The sequence below is a fragment of the Stenella coeruleoalba genome (assembly GCF_951394435.1).
Source record: "Stenella coeruleoalba genome assembly, chromosome: 7".
NCBI classification, from domain to species: Eukaryota; Metazoa; Chordata; class Mammalia; order Artiodactyla; family Delphinidae; genus Stenella; species Stenella coeruleoalba.
This window is the reverse complement of record NC_137153.1, coordinates 67559728-67569871: the sequence shown is the minus strand read 5'-3', so window position 1 is coordinate 67569871 and position 10144 is coordinate 67559728.

Below are 10144 nucleotides of genomic sequence, written 5' to 3'. Positions count from 1 at the left end.
TTTTGGAACTAGATAGAATTGAGGCTAGAATGCGTTAAGAATTGGGGGCTGTTGTGATGGGAGTGAATGTATTTTGCATGTGAGGATGACATGAATTTTGGGGGTCTAGGGAGTGGAATTTTACAGACTGAATTGTGTTCCCTCAAAATTCATATGTGGAAGACCTAAGACCTAAACCCTAGAACTTTAGAATATGACTGTATTTGGAGATAGAGCTTTTCAAGAAGTAATTAGGGTTAAATGTCATATAGTGAGACCCTAATTTAAAAGACTGGTTGCCTTATAAGAAGAAGAAGAGACACATAGAATGTTAGCACACAGAGCAAACAACATGTGAGGACGCGGGAAGAAAGCAGCTGTCTGCAAGCCAAGGAGAAAGGCCTCAGGAGAAACTAATTCTGCAAGCACCTTAATCTTGTGCTTCCAGCATCTAAAACTATGGGAAAATACAGTTCTATTCTTTAAACGATCCAGTCTATGGTATTGTGTTATGGCAGCCGTAGCAAACTGATATATGCAGGTAGCAGTGTTTGTGTGACACAGTTCTGCCCAATACAACATAAGTATATATATGGAAGTTTCTGGCAAAGCCTTTGCTTTCCTGATCCAGGCACTAAGCCTTCTTGTGTCTTCGTCTTTCCCTGCTTATAATGCACACTGATACTTGAAAATGCAGCGGTCATCTTGGAACCATGAGGTGGGAGCATATGGAGGAATGCCTATATGGTAAGCATAGCTGATAGGAAAAGTGAGAGGAACCTGCTGGCATCACTGAATTGCTGGACCAGGGTTGGATGTTTACTACTTAGGCTTATTTAAGTCACTGTGGTATGGTATTCTATTATTTACAGAGAACACAATCCTAACCAATACAAATATATAAGTGGTGTCAATTTTTTATGTGAAATAAATTAAGCATACATTCATCAGTTTCTCATGAGAGTTTTAGGCAAACTTTAGTAGAACTTGAAATAGATATCTAAAGAGTGAATCTCTTGTTCTTTTATATTTCACAACCAATATCTTTCCAACTACTTTATATCTTCCATGGATTCCTACCCTTTTGCCTGAGTGTCCACAGCAAACAATTCACAATGAATCCCTAAGGGTCTTAGGGCTTTGAGGAATTTTTTAAATTAATTTTTAAATTTTGAGATAATACAAATTCACACATGTGAATGAATGTAAGAAATCATGCAGAGAGATCCCTTTTCTCCAGTGGTAACATCTTGTAAAATTATAGTACAATATCACAACTAGGATGCTGACATTGTTATAGTCAAGATATAGAACCATTCTAATACCACAAAGTTCCTTATAGTCATACCAACTTCCCTCCCAAACAACTCCTCCTGGCCTTAACCTATGGTGAAATGGTTCTCCCTTTGCATAACTTTGTCATTTCAAGAATGTTTATAAAGAAGTCATACAGTATGTAAACTTTAGGACTGGCGTTTTTCACTCACCCTAGTTCTGTGGATTTTCACCTAGGTTATTATATTCATCAATACTTGCTTGCTTTTACATGCTGACTATTATTCCATAATATGTACCATGGTACCAACAATCTAACTTTATACCTTAATAAACTAGAAAAAGAACGAACAACTCAAAGCTAGCAAAAGGAGGAAAATGATATTAGCAGAGATAAATAAAATAAGGAATAGAAAAACAATAAGAAAATATTTTAAGGTAGATCTTTGTAAAGATCAACAAAACTGACAAAATGCTACTAGCTATATTGACAATGATAAAGAGAAGACAGATTACTAAAATCAAAAATGACATTGGAGACATTACTACTGATTTTACAGAAATGAATTATAATAGTGTACCATGAACAATTGTATGTTATCAAATTGCATAACTTACAGGAAATGGACAAATTTCTAGAAAAACAAAACCTCCCTTAATGTATCATGAAGACATAGAAGATCTGAATAGACTTATAAACTAGTAAAGAGATTGCATCAGTAATCAAAAACCTCCTAACAAAGAGAAGCCCTAGACCAGTTAATTTCATTGGTGAATTCTACCTGACATTTAGGGAAGAATTATCAATAACCTTTCTCAAACTCTTCCAAAAAATTGAGGAAGAAGGCACTCTTCCTAACTCATTCTATGAGGTCAACATTACCCTGATACCAAAACCACACAAAGACACTACAAGAAAAACTACAGACCAAAGCCACTTATGAATATGGAGTCAAAAATGCTCAACAAGGGCTTCCCTGGTGGCGCAGTGGTTGAGAGTCTGCCTGCCGATGCAGGGGACGCGGGATCGTGCCCCGGTCCGGGAGGATCCCACATGCCGTGGAGCCGCTGAGCCTGCGCGTCCAGAGCCTGTGCTCCGCAACACGAGAGGCCACAATAGTGAGAGGCCCGCGTACCGCAAAAAAAAAAAAAAAAATATGCTCAACAAAATATTAACAAACAAAATTGAGCAGCATATTCTAAGGACCATATACCAGGACCAAGTGGGATTTATTCATGGAATGCTAGAATGGTTCAACATCTGAAAATCAGTGTAGTATACCACATAAACAGAAATGACAGAAGAAAATCTACATGATCATCTCAATTGATGCAAAAAAGCTTTGGCAATATTCAACACCTTTTCATGAGAAAATACTCAACAAACAAGAAATAAAAGGAATACTTCAACATAATAAATGAAAAACCCACAGCTAATATCATGCTCAATGGTGAAATACTGAAAGCTTTTCCTCTAAGATGAGGAGCAAGACAACAATGCCCATTTTTGCAACTTCTTTTCAACATAGTATTGGTAGTTTTACCCAGAACAATTCAGCAAGAAAAAGAAATAAAAGGCATCCAAATTGGAAAGGAGAAGTAAATTTTTCTCTATTTCTAGATGATATGATGTAGAAAACCCTAAAGATCTCACACACACACACACACACACACACACACACACACACACACAAACTGCTGGACTAATAAATGAATTCAGTGAAATTGCAGTATAAAAAATCAACGCGAAAAAATCAGATAAATTTCTATACACCAACAGTGAACAATCTGAAAGGGATATTTTAAAAACTAGTCAATTTAAAATAGCATCAAAAAGAATAATATTTAGGAATAAACTTAATAAAGGATGTCAACGATTTGTACACTAAAAACTACAAAATATTGCTGAAAGAAACTAAAGAAGGCATAACTATGTGGAAAGACATCTGATGTTCATAGGTTGAAAGACTTAATATTGTTAAGATGTCAGTACTGCCCAAAGCAATATGCAGATTCAGTGCAATCCCTATCAAAATCCCAATGATTTTTTTGCAGAAATAGAAAAACACATCCTGAAATTCATATGAGATCACAAGGGACCCTGAATAGCCAAAACAATCTTGAAAAAAAGAATAGAGTTGGAGGTCTGATACTTCCTGATTTCAAAACTTACTACAAAGATACAGTAATCAAAGCATTATTGTAGTGGCATTAGAAGGGACATATAGATCAAAGGAATAGAATACAGAGCCTAGAAATAAACCCTTACACATATGTTCAAATTATTTCTGACAAGGTGCCAAGACCATTCAATGGGGAAATGACTTTTTTTCAATAAATAATGCAGGAAATCTGGATATCCACATGAACATGGATGAAGTTTAACCCTTACCTTATATCATATAAAAAATTAACTCAAATGGATCAAAGACCTAAATGTAATAGCTAAAACTATAAATCTCTCAGAAGACAACACAGGGGAAAAACTTCATGACAAATGATTTGGGAATGCTTTCTTGGATGTGACACCAAAAGCATAGGAAACAAAGAAAAAATAGATAAATTTAACTAAAACTTAAAATCTTTTATGCATCAAAAGACTATCAACAGGGAGAACTGTCAACCCTCTGAAACCTGGTGCAGATGCTACTAGATTATCTGTGTGTTTTGAAGTTTCTGCCAAATCCAAATTGGAAAGAACACTTTTCATACAAATAATGCACAACATTGAAAGTTAGGCAACTGGTAAGTTAGAGCTGCTTTCCTGGGGAGGAGGTTTGACTTCATTAAAAATGGTGGTTGTCGGGCTTCCCTGGTGGCGCAGTGGTTGAGAGTCAGCCTGCCGATGCAGGGGACACAGGTTTGTGCCCCGGTCCGGGAAGATCCCACATGCCGCCGCTGGGCCTGCGTGTCCGGAGCCTGTGCTCCGCAACGGGAGAGGCCACACCAGTGAGAGGCCTGCGTACCACAAAAAAAAAAAAAAAAAAAAAAAAAATGGTGGTTGTCATAAAGAGAACATAGGCAAAATATTCTCTGACATAAATCGTACCAATGTTTTCTTAGGTCAGTCTCCCAAGGCAATAGAAATAAAAGCAAAAAGTTTAAATCGGACCTTGTCAAACTTACAAGCTTCTGTGCAGTAAAGGAAACCATAAACAAAATGAAAAGCAACCTACAGACTGGGAGAAAATCTTTGCAAGTGATAAGACCTACAAGGGCTTAATTTCCAAAATATACAAACAACTCATACAACTCAACAAGAAAAAAACAAACAGCCCAATAGAAAAATGGGCAGAGGATCTAAATAGACATTTCTCCAAAGAGGACATATAGATGGCCAACAAGTACATGAAAAGATGCTCAACATCCCTAATTATTAGAGAAATATAAATCAAAACTACAATGAGGTACCACCTCACACCAGTCAGAATGGCCATCATTAAAAAGTCTGCAAACATATGATACAGCAGAAACTAACACAACATTGTAAAGCAATTTTACTCCAATAAAAAATAAATAAATATTAACAAAAGGTCTGCAAATAAAAATGGTCATTATTATGGGTTGAACTGTGTGTCCCCACACCCCCCTTTCATATGTTGAAGTTCTAACCTGTAATGTGACTGTATTTGGAGATAAGGCACTTAATGGAGATAGTTAAGGTTCAAGGAAATTGTAAGGGTGGAGATGTGATCCTTGTAAGAAGACGAAGAGACACCAAAGATCTCCCTCTCTCCATGCACTTGCAGAGAAGAGGTCATGTGAAAACATGTGTGAAGGTGGCATCTACAAGCCAGGAAGAGAGGGCTCACCAGAAGCCAACCCTGATAGCAACTTGATCTTGGACTTCTAGCCTCCAGAATTATAAGAAAATAAATTTTGTTGTTTAAGCCAAAAAAAAAAAGACTGTCAATAGAGTGAAAGGCAACTCATGGAATGGAAGAAAATATTTTCAAATTACATATTGAAAAGGTATTAACATCTAGAATATATAAAGAACTCCTACAACTCAACAACATAAAAACAAATAAACCAATTAAAATAGGTGAAGGACTTGAATAGACATTTCTCCAAAGAAGATGGCCAATAAGCACATGAAACGATGCTCAATATCACTAGTTGTTAGGGAAATGCAAATCAGCACAATGAGATTTCACTTCACATCCATTAGGATGGCTATTAACAAAACAAAAATAAGTGTTGGCAAGCATGTGGAGAAATTGGAACTCGTGGGCACTGCTAGTGGGAATGTAAGATGGTACAGCTGTGGAAGACAGTATGATGGTTCCTCAAAAAGTTAAGAATAGAATGCTCATAGGCTCCAGCAATTTTATTCCGAGGTATGTACTGAAAAGAACTCAAAGCAGGAACTTAAATATTTATACACCCGTGTTCATAGCATTATTCTCGAAAGCCAAAAGGTGGAAACAACCCAAATGTCCATCAATGGATGAATGGATAAAGAAAATGTGGTACATACATACAGTGAAACATTATTCCACCATAAAAAGGAATGAATTTCTGATATGTGCTATAAGATGGATGAACCTTAAAACATTATGCTAAGTGAAATAAGCCACACGCAAAAGGACAAATATTGTATGATCCTACTTATATGAGGATCTAGAGAAGCAGTTTCATAGAGACAGAAAGTAGAATAGTGGTTACCAGAGGCTTGCAGGGGTGGAATGTGGAGTTTCTATTTTGTGGGTACTGAGGTTCTGTGTGAGATAATAAAAAAGCTCCAGACATGAATAGTGATAATTGCACAACAGTGTGAATGTACTTAATACCAGTGAACTGTACACTTAAAAATGGTTTTGAAATGGGGGACTTCCCTGGTGGTCCAGTGATTAAGATTCCACGCTCCCAATGCAGGGGGCCCAGGTTCAATCTCTGGTCAGGGAACTAGATCCCGCATGCCGCAACTAAAAGATCCCACATGCCACAACTAAGACCCAGCACAGCCAAAAAAAAAACACCTTCCACAGAGGTGGATGCTATTTTTAAAAAATCGTTAAAGTGGTAAATTTTATGGTATGTGTATTTTATCACAATAAAAAGAAATGCAAAGCTATAAACCTCCTAGAAGATACCATTGGAGAAAATCTGAATGATGTTGGGTTTGTCAATGACTTTTTAGATATAATACCAGAAGCATGATTTATGAAAATATAAATTGGTAAGTTGGACTTAATTAAAATTAGAACCTTCTCTATGAAACACACTCTTGAGAGAATGAAACAATAATCCATAGACTGGACAAAATATTTGTAAAACACATATCTAATAAATGACTGGTATCCAAAATATACAGAGAACTCTTAAAACTCAACAATAAGAGAACAAACATCCCAATATAAAAATGGACAAAAGATCTAAACAGACACCTCACCAAATAAGATATACAGATAGCTAATAAGATGGATTTGAAAAGATGCTTAACATCATACATCATTAGGCAATTGCAAATTAAACAACAATGAGATACCACTACCTATTTGTTTGGCCTAAATCCAGAACACTGACAGCACCAAATGCTGGTGAGTTGTGGAGTAAAAGGGACTCTCATTCATTGCTGGTGGAAATGCGAAATGGTTCAGCCACTTTGGAAAACAGTTTAGCAGTTTTTTCAAAATTAAACATATTCGGACTTCCCTGGTGGCTCAGTGGTTGTGAGTCTGCCTGCTGATGCAGGGGACGCGGGTTCGTGCCCCGGTCCGGTCCGGGAGGATCCCACATGGCGCGGAGCGGCTGGGCCCTTGAGCCATGGCCACTGAGCCTGCGCGTCTGGAGCCTGTGCTCCGCAACGGGAGAGGCCACAACAGTGAGAGGCCCGCGTACCAAAAAAAAAAAAAAAAACTAAACATATTCTTACCATATGACCTAGCAATTATGTTCCTTGGTATTTACACAAATGAGTTGAAAACTTACGTCCTGCACAAAAAAACCTGCACACGAAGTTTATAGCAGATTTATTTATAACTGCCAAAACTTGGATGCAACCAAGACGTTCTTTAATAGGTGAATGGATAAACAAGCTGTGGTATATCCATATAATGGAGTGTTATTCAGTGCTATCAAGAAATGAACTATATGAGTTTCTGGAAAGGCAAAACTGTGGAGACTAAAAGGATTGGTGGTTGCCAGGGTCTGGGGGGAAGGAGGGAGTACAGGGGATTTTTAGGGCAATGAAACTGTTCTGTATACTATAAGGATGGATACATGTCATTAAACACTTGTCAAAATCTGTAGAATGTACAACACCAAGTTTGAACCACAATGTAAACTATGGGCTTTGGCTGATAATGATATGTCAGTGTGGTTCATCAATCCTAACAGATATACCACATGAAACAAATATACAAATGTTGGGGGGAAGCTGGGAAGATGAACCTTCTGTACTTATCACTCAAATTTTCTGTGAACTTAAAAACTGATCTAAAAACAAATAATTATTTTAAAAAACACAGAATGTACAACAAAGAATGAACCCTAATATAAACCACAGATCTTAGTTAGTAATAATATATCAATATTGGTTCATCAGTTGATGCAATTTTACCACACTAATACAAGATGTTAATATTGGGGAAACTGTATTTGTGGATGAGAGGGCAAATTGGAACTCTATACTTTTCACTATATTTTTCTGTAAACTAAAACTGCTTTAAAAAATAACGTCTATTAAAGAGAACCCTCAAACACTGTTGGTGGGAATGTAAATTGGTACAGCCACTGTGGAAAACAGTGTGGAAGTTTCTCAAAAAATTAGAAATAGAACTACCATATTACCCAGCAATTCCACTCCTGGGTATATATCTGAAGAAAACAAAAACACTAATTCAAAAAGATACATGCACTCCAATGTTCATAGCAGCGTTATTTAAAATTGGAAGCAACCTAAGTGTCCATTAACAGATGAATAGATAAAGAAGATGTTGTATAATACATACACACACACACACAGACACTAACACACATACTACAGGAATACTGCTCAGCCATAAAAAAGAATGAAATTTTGCCATTTGCAGCAACATGGATGGACTTGGAGGGTATTATGCTGTGATAAGTCAGAGAAAGACAAATACTGTATGATATCACTCCTATGTAGAATCTAAAAAATACAGCAAACCAGTGAATGTAACAAAAAAGAAGCAGACTCACAGATATAGAGAAGAAACCAGTAGTTACCAGAGGGGAGAGGGAAGTGGGGAGGTGCACTGTAGGGGTAGGGGAGTAAGAGGTACAAACTATTATGCATAAGATAAGCTATATAGAAATATTGTACAACACAGGGAATATAATCAATATTTTATAATAACTATAAGTGGAGCATAACCTTTAAAAATTATGAATCACTGTATTGTACACCTGTAACATAATGTACAGCAACTATAGTTCAAATAAAAAATAATGTCTGTTAACTCAGAAATTAAAATGTTTTCAGTCCAAACAAAAGAAAGACAGCTTTTTAAAGAGATATATTAAATGTGCCCATGCATGTAGCTGATAAGTGCTAGAGCATTCCTACCCATGTCTACTGGATTCCAAAGACTTCTTTCTTTTTCTCATACCATTTGGATCCAACTCCAGTTGGAGTTCATCTTAATGGTGAAAGTTAATAAATAAAGATTAATGTATTTGAAACAGACATTGTAGGTACAAGAACAGCAAGTATGAGCAAAGCTGTAGGTTGACTGATCCAATCTCCTTGCTAAACCCTTCTCCCTTGCCTACCTCAACTCTCTAGTCTCTAAGTGGTAGAAATGATTTCCCAAATGATTTCCCAATGTCTCTTGCTGGTAGTAGTATCCATGTGACACAGTTCTGGCTAATGTGAAATAAGCACACATGTGGAGGTTTCTGGCAAAGCGTTTGCTTTTCTGATCCAGGCACTAAGCCTTCTTATGTCCTAAAATGTACACAGATCTAGATGTGCAGCAGCCATCTTGGGCTCATGAGGAGAAAGAAGTGTATAAGGAGGAAGGCCTATGTGTTAAGCAGAACTGACTGGAAAGGTGGTAGGAGCCTGCTGGCATCATTCAGTGTTGGATGTTCACTCCACAGTCTTCTTTGAAGCCACTGTTGTAGGGCTTTCTGTTATTTACAGGGAACACAGTCCTCACTGATACATATATATAAACAGTGGGTTTTTTTGGCTGCATTGGGTCTTCGCTGCTACGCACGGGCTTCTCATTGTGGTGGCTTCTCTTGTTGCGGAGCACGGGCTCTAGGCACGTAGGCTTCAGTAATTGCAGTACGTGGGCTCAGTAGTTGTGGCTTGAGGGTTCTGGACGCAGGCTCAGTAATTGTGGCGCATGGGCTTAGTTGCTCCGCAGCATGTGGGATCTTCCCAGACCAGGGCTCGAACCCGTGCCCCCTGCGTTGGCAGGTGGATTCTTAACCACTGTGCCACTGGGGAAGCCCCCTGAGTAAATTTTTTATATGAGAAATAAATTAAGCATACAGTCATCAGCTTCTCATGAGAGTTTTAGGAGGACTTTAGCAGCCCAAGAATTAGATATCTTAAAGATGTTAACTGATTATCGTAGTATTTATAGTAGATGGTTAACCACAGACGGTCTTTGTAGCACTTAAAAAGTGATATCATCAGAGTTAGTGAATACAGATTCTTGGGCTAGGAGCCCTGTTTTCAGGGCTTTTGTGGAGAAGCAGATGAGGGACATGGGCCAGGGCAGGGTCTGGGGAGATGCCTCTTGTGTCTGGGGATGCCTCTTTGTCCTTTCTGGGCTGTAAGCTTCCTGGTCACTGCCCTTGTTCTCCTGTGTTGGGTTTTCCATTTCAGACAGCACTCTTCCAGGCTTTGTCCGAGGTGGCTTATGGCCTCTGAGGTTCCACGGCCTTTTATGAAGTTTTACAAGGT